At 44.4% G+C, this 13,908-nt stretch overlaps 1 non-coding gene across 1 annotated transcript; it reads right to left on the reverse strand.

The window, feature by feature from the left end:
* Positions 1 to 883: 883 nt before the first annotated feature.
* On the reverse strand, positions 884 to 967 carry Trnap-ugg (transfer RNA proline (anticodon UGG)). Its single transcript has one exon. It is a non-coding gene; the product is annotated as a tRNA-Pro (tRNA).
* Between the last annotated feature and the right edge of the window lie 12,941 nt (positions 968 to 13,908).

The following is a 13,908-nucleotide window of genomic DNA, read 5'->3' on the forward strand; positions in this document are numbered from 1 at the left end:
CAGCTTATTTTTATTCCCCACTCCCCCTAATCCCGTACGTGGCGGATTCCAGACTGAAGGGTCGGCCTATCCACACGCAGCGGTATGGGAGTATGGCACGTATTTGTCGTAATCTGTGCTATTTAGTTTTGTTCCCTCATGTATTCTCTCAACACTTTCTGTGATACCTCGTTGGCAAGTCTATTCAGTGTTTGGAAGGTGTCTTCTTGTCTTATCAGGTGGTAAGTGTCATGGTCGGGTAGTTGGTCACGTAATGCAGAAGCAACATCATTGAAGAGGGGGCACTCGTAAATCACATGATCGGGAGTGCCCTCCGGTTCACCACATTCACACGCGGGTGTGGCCCTTTTCCCGAACCGACATAAGTATGCCGGGTAAGGTCCACGTCCAGTGAGAAAATGGATTAGTCCTCTGGTGGGTTCAAAGTACTTCATTTTTAGCCGTTCTCTAATGCTTGGTATCAACTCATGTGTCCTACGCCCTGTTTCATCCGCGTCCCACAGTTATTGCCATAATTGTACTCCCCTTTGCCGAATCTCACCCTTGTCCCCTGCCCAAATGCCTAAGGTCTCCTCTATTTTTGTTACATTTTCCTTCTTAATCCAGAACCATGCAGCCTGCTCCCTGATTTTGATGTCCAAGGGGCAGAGCCCCATTATGACTAGTAGTGCTCCCCTTGGTGATGTTCTGTAAGCCCCTACCGATCTGAGAATCATATTCCTCTGAACCCTTCTCACTGTCATGGCGGGCACCACCCTCGTGAGCCTGTGTGCCCAGACTCCCGAGCCGTAACCCACTATCGATGTTAATATACTGCACCCGCAGTAGACTAGAACTTAGAACTACTTAAACCTAACTAACCCAAGGACAACGCACACATATATGCCCGAGGCAGGATTCGAACCTGCGACCGTAGCGGTCTCGCGGTTCCAGACTGTAGCGCCTAGAACCACTCGGCCACCCAGGCCGGCTTACCAGCTTACAGGATGACGGTGCGAAATTTCGATTTGTTGTTACAAGTTCAAGGTTTTCATTTGACTCACCCTCGTATTGTCTGCAAGATCATTAATATAGAGTTCGTCCACATGAAACCTCCACGATTTCTAAACGCAATTAAAAAAACTGTGAGGCATATTTACTTGACGTTTGCAGCATCACGTAAAGCAACTCTGTTGTGGGTTGGCAGGAGAGCCAACACCATATTATTAGAGGAAGCCGAAAGGCACGCGTTTTAGCTCACGCAGGCTGGCATGAGGTCTGGAACAGGACAAGGAATTCAGACTTTAGAAAAACGGACGTAGCTGGTGGAATACTTAACTTTAATCCATTAATGATGAGCGTCGCTCTTGACTGTACATGACTCAGTATCAATAGTAACTGGTAATGGCGCCTTGCTAGGACGTAGAAAATGACGTAGCTGAAGGCTATGCTAACTATCGTCTCGGCAAACGAGAGCGTATTTTGTCAGTGAACCATCGCTAGCAAAGTTGGTTGTACCACTGGGGCGAGTGCTATGGAGTCTCTCTAGACCTGCCGTGTGGCGGCGCTCGGTCCGCAATCACTGATAGTGGCGACACGCGGGTCGGACGTATACTAACGGACCGCAGCCGATTTAAAGGCTACCACCTAGCAAGTGTGGTGTCTGGCGGAGACATCACAAACTCAAAGAGGTTTGTTTAGATTTTTTTTCTGAACGATTCCTTTTGTCTTGTTTCAGGTGTTAAATAATTACCAGACACGGATATACCTGAAGACAGAGCACGGCCATTGCTATCAAAAGAAATTTCCGACGTGTACTTCGAAGAAAGCCACCAGACGTTAAGACGATTAAGGCTTTGTGTGACAAGTTTCTAGCCACCGTGGGTGTAAACAGACTGTCATGTTCTGGCGGAAACAGCAGGTCTATTAAAATGGTAGAACGGATCAGAGGCATCTACCAACGGAGCCCACCAACGTATTTTCGCTTAGCATCACGAGAGCTAAAACTCCCTCGGTTAGTAGTTCACAAGGTGCTACGTAAACGACATCGCTTGCGCGCTTGCAATGTTCAGATTTTACAAGCATTGTTTGATTCGACATGGCTTGCGGCTTCGTGACGAATTTGCTATTGAGATTTGGACAGGATCGGACAAAACCCCAATTATCTAGGAAATTCCGTTTTCCCTGACGAAACAGCGTTTCACATATGTGTGATGCTTAATCGGCACAATGTTACCGTCTGGGATTCAGAAATAGTGGAACGTGTCAGACACAGCGAGAAGGCGAGTTTGTGGTGCGCACTGATGAAAGAAAGCATAGTTGGACCACTCATCCAGTTCATCCAGCAAACAGTAACAGGAACTGTTTATCTGGACACGCTTGTGCGATTTGCGCAGTTACTTCCCCTTTGCGGGCTTCCAAATAAAACGATGAAAGGATGTGAGGTGGTGGCCCTCAACTACGTACCCTCTGACTCAGAGTAGAAATATTAAAAGTTTTGGCTGGTTTCGTTGTCTAGGGGCTCGGATTCGTAGTTGCCGCATTACAGGCCAAATACTGCTGAGTCTACAGTAGACAATATGAATATACACATGAATTGAATGGTCGAAAGTTCCTATCACTTGGCAACTGCGAATGGAACGTAGAAATTTATAAATGGAAGATTGCAAATTAATAAAATCTGCAGGTGCTATCTTAACGACTTTAAATGATGAGTACGATAGCAGAAGTACTTTTGAGAATGCGGTATATTTCTGCAAAACACTTATTGGTGTCGATGGTCCACGAATTACATACGAGGTGTGGCTAGAAAAAAACCGGACTAGTACTGGTGAAACAATAAAACGAATGCAATAAGGCTGAAAGTCGCGTGGCCTGTCACGTGACTCTCGCTCCGCCTACTGCTCGAGTTTCATCTGCCTCCTGCACTCAGTCTGCCCGTGGCGTCTGTTTTAAGTAGTTGACGTTTTGTCTGTGCGTCGGAAAATGTTGAGTGTACAGAAAGAACAGCGTGTTAACATCAAATTTTGTTTCAAACTAGGAAATCTGCAAGTGAAACGTTTGTAATGTTACAACAAGTGTACGGCGATGATTGTTTATCGCGAACACAAGTGTTTGAGTGGTTTAAACGATTTAAAGATGGCCGCGAAGACACCAGTGATGACACTCGCAATGGCAGACCATTGTCAGCAAAAACCGATGCAAACATTGAAAAAATCGGTAAACTTGTTCGACAAGATCGCCGTTTAACAATCAGAGCAGTGTCTGAGTTAACAGGAGTTGACAAGGAAAGTGTTAGGCAGATTCTTCATGAAAGTTTCAACATGAACAAAGTATGTTCAAAAATGGTTCCAAAGTGTCTCACAATTGAACAGAAGGAACGCCGAAGAATGATTTGTTCTGACATCCTGGAAAACATTGAAAGTGATCCCACCTTCTTACAAAATGTTATTACTTGCGATGAATCGTGGTTTTTTACTTACGATCCCGAAACTAAACGCCAATCGATGCATTGGAAAACTCCTGGTTCTCCACGACAAAAAAAGCACGAATGTCAAAACCGAAATTCAAGGCAATGATGATTGTTTTTTTTGACATCAAAGGGATTGTGCACATTGATTGGGTACCAGAGGGACAAACAGTGAATCAGCATTACTACATTAGCGTCCTGGCTACCCTACGTGAGCGAGTACGGAGAAAACGGAACGATTTGTGGAGAAAAAAGTCATGGATCCTTCACCAAGACAATGCCCCAGCTCACAGTGCGTTGTCAGTGAAGACGTTTTTGGCAAAACACAACATTCCCATCTTAGATCATCCACCCTACTCACCTGATTTGGCACCCTGTGACTTTTTTCTTTTCCCTAAAGTCAAGTCAGCTTTGAAAGGAACTAGATTTGAGACTGTTGAAGCAGTAAAAGAAAAAGCGACGGAAGTAATGTATGGACTTACCGAAAATGATCTGCAGCATTGCTATGAACAGTGGAAAATTCGTATGGAGCGGTGTAGAGACCGAGGAGGAGAGTACATTGAAGGAGATAACATGAAGTTGTAAATAATTGTAAATAAATGTTTTTTCCAGCATCAGTCCGGTTTTTTTCTAGCCGCACCTCGTAAATTATAAGTTGAATAACAGGGAAACAATAGATTCCTACTTCACCTAATTTGTTATGAACGACGACATAGCTCGCGAGATATTCACTTCTAAAGGCATACTACGTCTTCACTGTAGAAACCACGGAAATCTCACACGTTCACAAGTCGGCACTCCGAAGTATTTCTATCTCCCGCGATCACGCACAAATCGTTTCACACTCTAATACAAGTCTTTCCTGCGACCGTGCGTCCGTCGCGCCATCACGTCCAGCACCTCCCACGTCCTGTGCCATACCCTCTAGAAAACGATGCTCCTCCCCCACTTCCATACAGCCTCTCCACGTGTCCGTTTTGGAACGATCGCTATTATTGGCTAGAGCGCTCACGCCCTGTCTCCAAGCCAACGCACACTCACAAACATATAGAAACACTTTCGAAATACTGGATTTACATTTAAATAAGTTGAAATTAAATAAATATTCCTACGGCTGGACTATAAGCTCGCTCTAACACACATTATTAAATACATAAACAAATTAAATAAACATATATCATAGATTAGAAACAAAAGGTAACCCAGTAGCATAATGTCTCTGTGGTTCCTAAAACACAGTAAATATTTAACCGATTTCTTCATGAATAGTATATAGCGGATATAAACAAAGACATAGATGAATAAATATTTTTATAAGCATGCTGCTACCGATTTTTCGTATAACTGTGCAGTACTCAAGGCCTGACGCGATTAATAGTAATCGGCCACTTTGACCTCCAATAACTCATGTACTATTCAAGTTACATGCCTGTAATTTATACCAATTTAGGTTTACACTAATAGCTTTCTGAAGACACGTCGATCGACGAAATCGGATGACTCGTTTAGAATTTGGAAATTCGTTGCTGGGTGTTATTTGTACAATTTATCGTCAGATACTAAACTTTAAGCTAATAAAGATATTGAAAATCTGATTACACCATCAGAATCGTCTAGCAAATAATGGTAATGTACATGTTTGTTTTTGATGTATCATGATTCATCTGACTGCTGTTAATTTCTATACGAACTGTGAAATGTTTGACATTAAGGTTTCACAAAGTCCGCCATCTTTAGCACTCCCTGCATGCCTCCTTCATATACACAACATCACCACGGAATTCCCAACCACGCGGCCGCTGGACCCCGGCTAACGTTCAGCACCACGTGGCCGCCGACGAGCAGCGGCCTGCCAAAAGGTGCCAGCGCGGCCACGCGAACTGCGAACGTACAATATTTCCAGGGCAACACAACTCGGCCGTTACCTCACACCTCCAACCAAATGTGATGGATGCCCCATCGAACTGGAGTTTACATGATCATGACTTCCACGACCGAACATGTCTACAACTTCAGATAGGACTTTACGGACGGTGATCTCTGGACATAGCCCCTCTGCTTTTCTTCACGTAGGGAAATACATTGTGTATGCCTCACCTGTACGTGACCTTAGCTGCTTCGACAGAAGAATTGTGGACCCATTAACCACCATCGGTCCAAACAAGCTTCTGCGAACATTGGCTGAAACAGACTATCCTCTACACATTTTACGTGTTGCGAAAGGGGATCATATAGAAGTATATCAATTTTTGCGGAATTTTTTTAGTTTTTTACATGATACCGCAAACCCCACGTTTCCACACTGGTATGCAAAACTTAAGGACGAAAGTAACTTCCTCATGATGTCTCACTGCGAAGTAACATAGCTCAATGAAACTTGGACCATATACAGGAAGAACTGCTACAGGATAATATACAGTGTGTTACAAAAAGGTACGGCCAAACTTTCAGGAAACATTCCTCACACACAAAGAAAGAAAATATGTTATGTGGACATGTGTCCGGAAACGCTTACTTTCCATGTTAGAGCTCATTTTATCACTTCTCTTCAAATCACATTAATCATGGAATGGAAACACACAGCAGCAGAACGTACCAGCGTGACTTCAAACACTTTGCTACAGGAAATGTTCAAAATGTCCTCCGTTAGCGAGGATACATGCATCCACCCTCCGTCGCATGGAATCCCTGATGCGCTGATGCAGCCCTGGAGAATGGCGTATTGTATCACAGCCGTCCACAAAACGAGCACGAAGAGTCTCTACAGTTGGTACCGGAGTTGTGTAGACAAGAGCTTTCAGATGCCCCCATAAATGAAAGTCCAGAGGGTTGTGGTCAGGAGAGCGTGGAGCGTGGAGGCCACGGAATTGGTCCGCCTCTACCAATCCATCGGTCACCGAATCTGTTTTTGAGAAGCGTACGAACACTTCGACTGAAATGTGCAGTAGCTCCATCGTGCATGAACCGCATGTTGTGTCGTTCTTGTAAAGGCACATGTTCTAGCAGCACAGGTAGAGTATACCGTATGAAATCATGATAACGTGCTCCATTGAGCGTAGGTGGAAGAACATGGGGCCCAATCAAGACATCACCAACAATGCCTGCCCAAACGTTCACAGAAAATCTGTGTTGATGACGTGACTGCACAATTGCGTGCGGATTCTCGTCAGCCCACACATGTTGAGTGTGAAAATTTACAATTTGATCACGTTGGAATGAAGCCTCATCCGTAAAGAGAACATTTGCACTGAAATGAGGATTGACACATTGTTGGATGAACCACTCGCAGAAGTGTACCCGTGGAGGCCAATCAGCTGCTGATAGTGCCTGTACACGCTGTACACGGTACGGAAACAACTGGTTCTCCCGTAGCACTCTCCATACAGCACCTTGTACAGCAGCAACTTCTCTGAGGCTGACATTAGGGTTATCGTCAACTGCACGAAGAACTCCTCGTCCATTGCAGGTGTCCTCGTCGTTCTGTGTCTTCCCCAGTCGCGAGTCATAGGCTGGAATGTTCCGTGCTCCCTAATACACCGATCACTTGCTTCGAACGTCTTCCTGTCGGGACACCTTCATTCTGGAAATCTGTCTCGATACAAACGTACCGCGCCACGGCTATTGCCCCGTGCTAATCCATACTTCAAATGGGCATCTGCCAACTCCGCATTTGTAAACATTGCACTGACTGCAAAATCACGTTCGTGATGAACACTAACCTGTTGATGCTACGTACTGATGTGCTCGATGCTAGTACTGTAGAGCAATGAGTCGCATGCCAACACAAGCACCGAAGTCAACATTACCTTCCTTCAATTGGGCCAACTGGCGGTGAATCTAGGAAGTACAGTACATACTGGCGAAACTAAAATGAGCTCTAACTTGGAAATTAAGCGTTTCCGGACACATGTCCACATAACATCTTTTCTTTATTTGTATGTGAGGAATGTTTCCTGAATGTTTGGCCATACCTTTTTGTAACACCCTGCTGAAGGCATCTGAAATAAATACGCAACGAGACGAAGAGGAATGACCCTTTTATTCAGAAATAATAATTTCACTACTAAAGTCACCATGATTTGTGATGGTCCTCTGGCATAACAAAAACACAGGACACGGTTCTAAAATATGATGTGTGGTCAACGAGGACAGCAATACGTGCTCTGCAACATGCTCTCCTATGCTGTCCACAAGGTAGGTCAGGCGTTCTCGTAGTATGGCGTCCCTTTCCCCAACCAGCGCTGTTCACGACTGTCGGATGGTCGTCGGTGCTTGTGGATGTGCGACAGTACGTCTCCCTAACGCATCCCACACATGCTCGATAGGTTCTAAGTCGCGGGAACGGGCAGGCCAGTCTATTCGACGAATATCTTCTCGTTTCAAGAGTTATTCCAGCTGCGCTGTTTGATGCCGCCGCTCACTGTTGTTCATAAAACTGAAATCAGAGCTTAACGCATCCCTGAAAAGAAGCACGTCGGGGAGGAGTACGGTGTCACAGTGGTGGTGACCCATGAGTGTTGCGTATCAAAGATTTGGAGATCAGCACGTCCAGGCAACAATATGCCCCCTTATTCCGTAACACATGGACCACCAAAACGATCATGTTTGGCAAGGTTCCTGGGTACATTACGTGTTCCCATACGTGGGTAGGTACAGTATTGTAGAACATGATCGTTTCGGTCGTCCAACTGCAATGGCGTGGAGAGGCATTGAAACGACTGATTAAATTCGCAGGACAGAACAGGTAGTTGGAATTGTGGAATGTTGTTGTGGTCTTCAGTCCTGAGACTGCTTTGATGCAGCTCTCCACGGTACTCTATCCTGTGCAAGCCTCTTCATCTCCCAGTACCTACCGTAGCGTACATCCTTCTGAATCTGCTTAGTGTATTCATCTCTTGGTCTCCCTCTACGATTTTTACCCTCCATGCTGCCCTCCAGTACTAAATTGGTGATCCCTTGATGCCTCAGAACATGTCCTACCAACCGATCCCTTCTTCTTGTCAAGCTGTGCCACAAACTCCTCTTCTCCCCAATTCTATTCAATACCTCCTCATTAATTATGTGATCTACCCATCTAATCTTCAACATTCTTCTGTAGCACCACATTTCGAAAGCTTCTATTCTCTTCTTGTCTAAACTATTTATCGTCCACGTTTCACTTCCATACATGGCTACACTCCATACAAATACTTTCAGAAACCACTTCCTGACACTTAAATCAATACTCGATGTTAACAAATTTCTCTTCTTCAGAAACGCTTTCCTTGCCATTGCCAGTCTACATTTTATATCCTCTCTACTTCGACCATCATCAGTTATTTTGCTCCCCAAATAGCAAAACTCCTTTACTACTTTATTTGTCTCATTTCGTAATCTAATGCCCTCAGCATCATCCGACTTAATTCGACTACATTCCATTATCCTCGTTTTGCTTTTGTTGATGTTCATCTTATACCCTCCTTTCAAGACACTGTCCATTCCGTTCAACTGCTCTTCCAAGTCCTTTGCTGTCTCTGACAGAATTACAATGTCACCGGTGAACCTCAAAGTTTTTATTTCTTCTCCATGGATTTTAATACCTACTCCGAACTTTTCTTTCGTTTCCTTTACTGCTTGCTCAATATACAGATTGAATAGCATCGGGGAGAGGTTACAACCCTGTCTCACTCCCTTCCCAACCACTTCTTCCTTTTCATGTCCCTCGACTCTTATAACTGCCATCTGGTTTCTGTACAAATTGTAAATAGCCTTTCGCTCCCTGTATTTTACCCCTGCCACCTTCAGAATTTGAAAGAGAGTATTCCAGTCAACATTGTCTAAAGCTTTCTCTAAGTCTACAAATGCTAGAAACGTAGGTTTGCCTTTCCTTAATCTTTGTTCTAAGATAAGTCGTAGAGTCAGTATTGCCTCACGTGTTCCAACATTTCTACGGAATCCAAACTGATCTTCGCCAAGGTCGGCTACTACCAGTTTTTCCATTCGTCTGTAAGGAATTCGCGTTAGTATTTTGCAGCTGTGACTTATTAAACTGATAGTTCGGTAATTTTCACACCTGTTAACACCTGCTTTCTTTTGGATAGGAATTATTATATTCTTCTTGAAGTCTGAGGGAATTTCGCCTGTCTCATACATTTCGCTCACCAGATGGTAGAGTTTTGTCAGGACTGGCTCTCCCAAGGCTGTCAGTAGTTCTAATGGAATGTTGTCCACTCCCGGGGCCTTGTTTCGCCTTAGGTCTTTCAGTGCTTGTGGAAAGGGGCCAAAAAAGGGCGGCTGTCAGTTACACTCGATACATAACTTTATTTAGTTGCCCAAACATTACAGCGCAAATTTCCGAGCTTAACTATCGACTGAATAAGTCACACAATCTTATGGCTTAAGTGTACAACCTCTTTAAACTTTTAAAACAGCTGAAGGCCCATGATTTATAACACAACTACAATAAATTTTCGAAAGGCAGAAAGCGCAAGGTTTTATCCTTAAATGATATTTCAAATGAGGCTGAAGGCCCAACAGTCTAAGACTTGACAAGTAAGGAATTTTAATTTTAAGATGGCTGAAGGCCCATGATTTAAAAACACAACTATAATAAATTTTCAAAGGCAGAAGGAAAATTATTTTTTTGAAAAGGAGGCTGAAGGCCCAACAATCTAAGACTTAGCAATAAGGAATTATAACTTTAAAACGGCTGAAAGCCTATGATTCAAAACACATCTACAATAAATTTTTACAAGGCAGAAAGCCCAAGGCTTTATGCTTAAAAATTTTTTTAAATGAGGCTGAAGGCCAAATAATCTAAGATTTAAAAAGTAAGGAATTTTAATTTTAAGATGGCTCAAGGCTGATGACTGAAAAACACCACTACAATGAATTTTCAAAAGGCAGAAGGTCCAAAGCTTTATCCAAAATATTTTAAATGGGGCTGAAGTCCCAAAAAAATCTAAGACTTAACAAGTAAGGAATTTTATTTTTAAGACGGCTGAAAGCCGATGATTGAAAAACACAACTACAATGAATTTTCAAAAGGCAGAAGACCCAAAGCCTTATTGAATTTAGACGAGGCTGAAGGCCCAAACAATGCAACACTTGACAAGTAAGGAACTTTCAATTTTAAAGTGGCTGAAGGCTCATTATTTAAAACCCAACTAAAAGCATCCAAATTCAAACCATCGGCTATGAGCCATTAAAATATACAATCAAACACCAATAAGAAAAGGCAGTACAGCCAGGGGCACTCAGAAGTTTCGGGGTCAGTCTGCACTTGAAATGTTAACGTTCGCTTAGGGGAGACAGGTAATCGGCCGACCTATATCCGATCCGCCGGCAACCCAACAAAGAGACAGTCAACGGACCCACCGAGAAGATGACTTGCTTTCCACCCGACCAGTACAAAAGGAACTCTAAAGCCAAAACGAAAAGGCGTAGCCGCCCACAACCAAGTATGCATAAGCTGTCAAAATTACACACACATGTCGGACAGCGACAACATAGTGAGGAAAGGACACTGCCTGGATTTTACGTCAGCGGCCAGGACAGGTAACCGGAATGCTAATGGCCACAAGGCAGAAAATTCCGTTTGTGCACTTGGACTTCAAATAACCAAAATACAGTTAAACTCCTCCGGATGATGGCCAAACTTTCGCCAACTCGAACATTCGCTGTTGCTCACGGGAACACCCCCAACAGCCAACCATGAAAACCACCGGCACAATGTGAACAGACTGGCTTAGGTAATTAAATCACCACTCAACTTTGATGTCCTGGGTCAGTGAGCCACGAACCCCATAGCAATCGAAACAGCTCCCACACACTCAAACACTGCGTAGAGACCGCCAGCAGGCCCAGCCAACTGCTCCGCGCGGAGATTTCGTGGCTGATCCACACCAACCGTCCGACTGCCACACACCGGCTAGCCGGAAACTATAAGCACCAGACCAAAGAAAGTACAAGGTGCGAAAAGCGATACACACCGCTGCTGCCACACGTAGAAAGAGGAAGAACCATAGCTCAACCGCAATAACCGCGGGAAACCAAACGCAGAGTAACAGTCAAGGTTTAAACCAATTCATAAGCCGGGGCCAGCACGGCTCATGATGTTGCATGTGCGAACTAACATCCAACTCTTCGAACATGGCACACTCACGAGTTAACGTTATCGTAACACTGTACTAATGCCCCATGTATATCTTTTCAGCGGCGCAATCGGCCCAAACTTCGTTTTTAGGATTTTGTACCGCAATTGGTAAAAACGGAACCCTTATGCTTATTATAAACACTTTGTTGTCCGTCTGTCTGTCCGCCTGTTAGCACCCCTTTTTATCAGGGATGAGTAGAGGTGTCGAGTTGAAATTTATATCAAATACTAAGGTCTATGGTCCGTAAAGCTCATAAGTCAGTGCAGTCGAATGATACGGCCACTTACGAAACATATTTTCATACTCGCAAACTCCTTCATCGAAACAATTAAGTTTGTACGGAACCCTCACGGCACGAGTCCTACTTGTGTTTCTCCAGTGCTTTTGTGGGCGACAATGCCCGACCGCATCGAACAGCCCAGGTGGAGGAGCTCTTCGAAGGAGAGAATATTCAGCCAATGGACTGGCCTGCCCCTTCCCCCCACTGAAATTCAAGCGAACACGTGCGGGACGTGTTGAAGAAACGTATCACAGCATTGAAATGCCTGTGCTAGCAGGATAGAGCGGATTAGGTTGTGGAAAGGGGCCAAAATGAGTTCCTGTCAGTTGCACTCAACATACAAACTTTATTTATCTACAGACAATATTACAACAAGGACGCAAAACCCCCAAAACTTTAATCGACCTCCTTTGATTAATTTTAGATCGGCTGAAGGCCACACTCAAAATGGAAAACACAAGGCCGAAGCAAGAAACTGAAATACAAGGTTCATCTGGAGGTTTCGCCCAAGAATATTTTCTAAATCTTCAATCTAAACAGGCCGAAGGCCTTAGCAATTTAATTTTAATGGAACTTGGCTGGACGCCACATATTAAGCAATAAGAAGAGTTTCCATCACAAGGCAGAAGGCCTTATCTTAAAACATTTCATGCAAAATTCGGCTGAAGGCCTCATACAAAAGCATATCAATCTTATGCCTAAGACAAGAACATTAATTTAAGAGATATTAAAACTTGGCTGAAGGCTGCACATCAGCAAATAATTTAACGGCTTAAGCCCTAGAAAGAAGAGTTTCAATTTTAAAAGGGAGAAGGCCATATCGTAGAACATTTCATATAAAACTCGACTGAAGGCCCCTATAAAGAATAACAATCTCATGCCTAAAGGGCAAGACAAGAACACTAATTTAAAAGATATTAATACTCGGCTGAAGACCACGGCTTAAGGCCTAAAAAAAGAGTTTCAATTTAAAAGGCAGAAGGCCTTATCTTGAAAAATCTCGTGTAAAATTCGGCTGAAGGCCCCATATAAAAGAATAACAACCTCATGCCTCAAGGGCAAGACAAGAACATCAATTTAAGAGATATTGATACTCAGCTGAAGGCCACACATCAACCAAATAAAACCCAAACAGGGAAATTACTATGTAACACACAAGGAACGGCGCTCAGAAGTTTCCAAGGGTCGGCCTGGGATTGTAACACTAACACCCGTTTAGGTGAGACAGGCAGCCTGTCCAACGACTTCTTAATCTGAAGGCAACCCAACTGACACACAGCTGACCGACCAGTCAACAAAATCAGTTCCGCTCCACGCAACCAGCAAAACGACCACAAAATTTCAATACAACGACGCACAGAATATTGGCGCCCACAACGACCAATAACACCTCAGCTGTCGAACTACAGCAACAACATGACGAGGAAACTACACTGCCGAAAATTACGTCAACGACCAGGGCAGGTAACCGGAACGTCAACGGCCACAAGGCAGAAGATACCGCTGGTCAACTTCAATAACAGGGAATAAATTAAGCGAAAGATGACTGGAATCTTAGCCGACTTGAATACTCACACGTTGTTACTCGCGGGAATGTCCCAAAAGCGATAACCAGGGTCAAACGAAGAAATGTAAACAATTGAGGCTCAATAGTAGGTTAATTAAGGACTCAACTTTCATGTCCAAGATTGGTGGGCGACGAACTTTGTAGCACTCGCAAGCAGCACCTCACACTCCAACCGCGCGTGCACACCGCCAGCGGACCCGTCCAGAGTACGTGCGACGGAGACTTCCTCGCTGCTCCACGCCAACCGACTGACTGCCCAGGCCCGGAAACGGCGAAAGGACCAAATATACGTCGGCCGATGAGGCGACCAACCGAACGACCAAACAACGGTCGTCCCGCTCCAATCTCCCTCCGTCGGCCAGTTCATGTGTGTCGCCAGCGGTCGGCTAGCATTGGCTGTCGGCGTCTCACCGTCCCCGACTTCACTGCTGCTGCGTCCCGACTGCACTGCTGATCCGTCTCCAACTGACTGCCAGAC

The sequence above is a fragment of the Schistocerca serialis genome, chromosome 2 (assembly GCF_023864345.2).
Source record: "Schistocerca serialis cubense isolate TAMUIC-IGC-003099 chromosome 2, iqSchSeri2.2, whole genome shotgun sequence".
Lineage (NCBI taxonomy): Eukaryota > Metazoa > Arthropoda > Insecta > Orthoptera > Acrididae > Schistocerca > Schistocerca serialis.